This window comes from Micropterus dolomieu, linkage group LG17, assembly GCF_021292245.1.
Source record: "Micropterus dolomieu isolate WLL.071019.BEF.003 ecotype Adirondacks linkage group LG17, ASM2129224v1, whole genome shotgun sequence".
NCBI classification, from domain to species: Eukaryota; Metazoa; Chordata; class Actinopteri; order Centrarchiformes; family Centrarchidae; genus Micropterus; species Micropterus dolomieu.
The window spans coordinates 402,619-407,154 of NC_060166.1; positions in this window are offsets into that span (position 1 = coordinate 402,619).

Here is a 4,536-nt window from a genome sequence, read left to right on the forward strand (position 1 = left end):
AACAGCTGTGTTATATTGTGGTATAACATACTCTCTGGTAAAAAAAGTTTAAAATGTTTGCAGATCATCAAGCATGCAAGCCAGTTGTCACTATTAGATCTCTATATCCAGTCAGATGTAAGACAACCTTCTATAACTCAGTCCAACTTCTCTTATCATGTCATCATTTTTTGAAACCTTCAGACTAGAACAAATACCTTCGAAAACTCATTCATTCAACATTAATTGAACAGTTACATAATTATGGCAGTCGCCGATAAATCTGAAACAGCTGGCTACATAACAACTGCAGTCTTTGCCATTTTGTAATTGAGAAACACAGTTTTTGAAAATGTGCTGTGAGGTAATTTGGATACAATCCCACTTATTTTGAGCCATCTGAATCCTGTTTTTGATGAGTTGCGAAGAAATGTCTACCACAAGGGGGAAGCAGAGTCATAATGGCATGGAAATAAAGCCCCAGCAAGTGCTTTTTATTTCTTGCAACATCTAGTCGGGCTGCTTTCCTTTTGAACTTTAGTCTTTTGCTAAGTTCTTTGAGTGCCATGGCTTCTCCCGACAGCTGATTATCTAACAGTCAACCTAAATAATTGCAGTAACTGGAGTTTGATAAAATAATGGTCAGACTAGAACAAATACAAACTCCAAAAGTGAATGCTATACTTTTCATGATGCAGCTTGAAAGTGTTAAAGTTTCTATTCGGTAGACAATCCCTGTCTGGTAATTTCCTACTCATGGTGTACAGCACTGGTTCTCCACAAAAGTGGATTTCGTTTTTATAAATGACTAACAACATGGGAAAAATAAAACAAAAGATTCGAGTTAGCAAAATAGTCTTGCTTGCATCAGAACCCTTTTTTTCATTCATGCCACCACATGAATCACCGTCATGTTTAGTCACTTTAGGTCTGCTCAATATCCTTGCCCCCCAACCCAACTCCACGCCACAGTGGCACTATGCCCCCCAGGTGGGCCTGACCCCCAGTTTGAGAACCACTGGTGTAGAGAATGGAGAACAGGGAGGAGGACTGAGAGGCAGAGAGGGAGACTGAGTTCAGGATTGGGGTGAGGATGATGCAGGTGTAGGCAATAAAGGAGGTATAAGTAAGTACTACAAGGTAAGATGTGGTTCAGAAAAGACTCATAGTGTAAACTTGCAGGTATTTCCTAGAACTAGGACATATGAGGGTAGGGAAGTTTTCGAGGCAACAGTGATTTGTACTATTTTTTCCCCCTTCCCAGTACAAAGGTTTCTTTTTCTTAGTGCATCCCAGAAATAATTTAAGGAGTATATTTTGTTTCCCCCCCATGGTAGATCTTCTTCAAGGAAACCCTGGCCAAGACAGGCAGTAGCACAAGATAAAAACAAACAAAGGAAAAAAGTGTCGTACAGTCAGTTTAACACCTAAACGATGCTGTCTCTGGGGCTTCACAATGGATAAAAAAGCATTCAAAGAAATCAAATTCTGCAATATATTCCAGTCTGTGGGTCTGAAACACCTAGAAGCCGTATTATTTTACAGATTTTGTTTTGTTTTTGTAGTGTAAATTTCATAAAAATACAGAAAATTACTTATAAAATATTAACCCTTAGAATAAAAGTTGTAATCTTTAAAATAATATAATTGGAAATTATAGATTTTTAACAGGATTATTCCATTGCTTAATTGTCTTGAATGTTACAAAATTACATTCACTTCTGTGTAAATGTTATGGCTTGTATGGGTGACCCAAGTACGGACACAGAGCACACGAGACAGAGTAAAAAGTTTACAGCCTTTATTAACCAAAAGATGCAAAGATGGTGAAGGCTGGTTAGGCTTGGTGTGAGCAGCTGCCAGGTTGAAGCAGCTGAGGTCCGGATTTCAGAGCAGGTGCATGACGATCATTTTGAGAAGAGAAAATTAGTTACTTGAGAGACAAGCAAGAGACGGCACTAAAAACACTAGTAACTAAAGCTAGGCCTGAAGTACTTAACCATGGTACGGTACTAAACAATCTGGAGCCACAGAAAGCGTTTTCTGGAGTTTTATATGTTTTATAAGTTTCTATGTTGTTGACCGTGCAGTTGCTGTGGCTGCTTTGATATACAGTAGTAGTTTGCTGTCTACTGAGGTGTAAAACATTCTAAAATTCTTGTGAAAATGATTAGATATAAGTTATCCTGGCCATTCAAATTAATACAAAAAACATGAATACCATGCACCATTTAGTATGATGTAATATATAGACAGACCTTCTCTCAGCATCTCCTGCACTGGTTGACTGCAAGTGTCCGTGATGAATGGTGAATGATTATTGACAAGCATTAACAAATAATCCTTAACCCTTAAGAAAATTTAATGGACTTATAATTTTATGTGATGACTTTGCTGGTCTGGCATTTGACTTTTGTGCCCTCAAAAAATTTACAGAAATGAACTGAAATTAAAACAACTAAAATGATGAAATTCCAGCTGGTGTATCATCAAGATGCTCTGATTTGCTTGGTAATCCCTTCCTGTATTTTATCTGAATAATTACTTTTGTCTGTTTAGGGTTATTATATGCATCTTAAAGTTCAACACCATGTCTCCTGTCAAGGTTAATGACAGCTGGGAAATATGCAAAGGGCTTCTCATGCTTAGCAATATTGTATGTAACGTCGAAATCTTTGCATTCAGTTGAACACCTCTCTCTTCATGTGACAGACTGCATCTACAATGGGCTCATTCTCTTTTACTGGTTACTCCAAGCATGTGTGAACAGAAAATGTCAAAGTCAAAATCAACTTTATTGTCAATTTCTGCCATATGTACAGGACATAGACAGGATAGAAATGCCATTACAGTCCTCCAGATTAGATCCGATTTATTTGGAGATCTAGGGGGCAAATTCAGATTCCTTAATGTATAGAGCTGTTTGCCAATCTGGTGGTGCTGGATCAGAGGCTTGGGTACCGTTTACCATAAGGCAAGAGACTGAAGAAGGTGTGTGAGGGGTGGGGTCCCTCACAATGCTGGTAATTTTACGGACTAGGCGAACAGGGGTGTAGCAAAAAATTCTGGGCCCAATATACAAACAGTCTCTGTGGGCCCCCTGCCTCTCTTGGTCCATGTCTCTCAAGCATCTTTTGAAAAATCTTGAGCTAATAACACATTAAACAGTGGTGGTGATTAGGGTAGTCACTAATGAACTTCCAGTGACCAGTATGAGGGAGTGTGAGAGCGATAACGACAAACTTTTGTTGACGGATATTAATGGCTGTGTGATGTGTTATTGGGACAGCAAATTTACACTGTTATACCACTGTTCTCATCTCAGTGCGTCATTACCGTTCAGACAGCGTGACAAAGCAACAACCTGTGACAAACCCTACCAGCTAACACTTGCACAGCTGCAAGGTTAGCCAGTCGACATGCATAAAGTCACATTTTTGATGGTTATGAAAAGTGTAGCGGGCTTCGGGGCGCTGTCAACACCTTTAACACAAACATAGGGTCTGTACGAGACGCCGAGACGAGTGTTTATTGAAGCATTCATCATTCCCAAGGTACCATTTTAGTTGTCATGTCCCTACATTGACAAAATGCTTACTACACTGCATTATAAAAGATAACAGAAACAAGAAGACAAAAAACAGCTTTCAAATAGATGATAGACTTTACATTGCCATTTGTATAATTTCAGTACATTTAATCTATCTTTGTGTCCCACAGTATAAGTTAGTTGTTTAAAGGCATGTAGGCCTAAAAAAATTAAAACTTTAGAAAGGATGCTGATAATAATTTATGCTCAGTGTGAATAAACTCCTAAAAATATGGTAAATCCACAATAATATCTACCCTACTTAATTGGAAAATGCTCCCAAACTTTCACCAAGGAGGCTGTTCACTGAGGAGTGATGGTTAGAATCTGATTTAACAGGAGACATGGTGCAGAGAAGATGTTTCCACTGGTCATCCTCACGGCTACACTGAGGTTATTATACCATCAACAAAAAAATCCCACAATAACCCAAGCCAGAGATTCAGGAGGCATGATTATATGGTGTAAATCAGAACTGAACCAGTCAATCACAGTTATTAAAAAAGAAGAATCTTATATATGGTTGAAATTAACAAACAGATGATTTGTGCTGAGCAACATGTCTACATGTGTGCCATCTATATACCTCCATCAGAATCCCCCTACTACAAGCCAGATATTTTCTCTATTCTTGAGGAGGAAGTTAACCATTATAAAACCATGGGAAATGTATTAATCTGTGGGGACTTGAACGCTCGAACAGGGGAAGGAGCTGACACTATGAACACCCAGGGAGACCAACACTTACCTGGAAGCACCTGCTTCCCCCTCCCTGAATGTCCTGCTAGGAAGAGCTTTGACAAGCTTACTAATACAAGCGGCATGCGGTAAGTACACCCTAAAAACTAAGAAAGAACAACACAGCAAGAACCAGCTCAGTGAAACTGAGGAATCCTTAGAGTCCAACCAGTTCTGGGAGAAATGGAACAACCTAAACAAAATCCAGCAGGATGAATTGGCGATCCAAG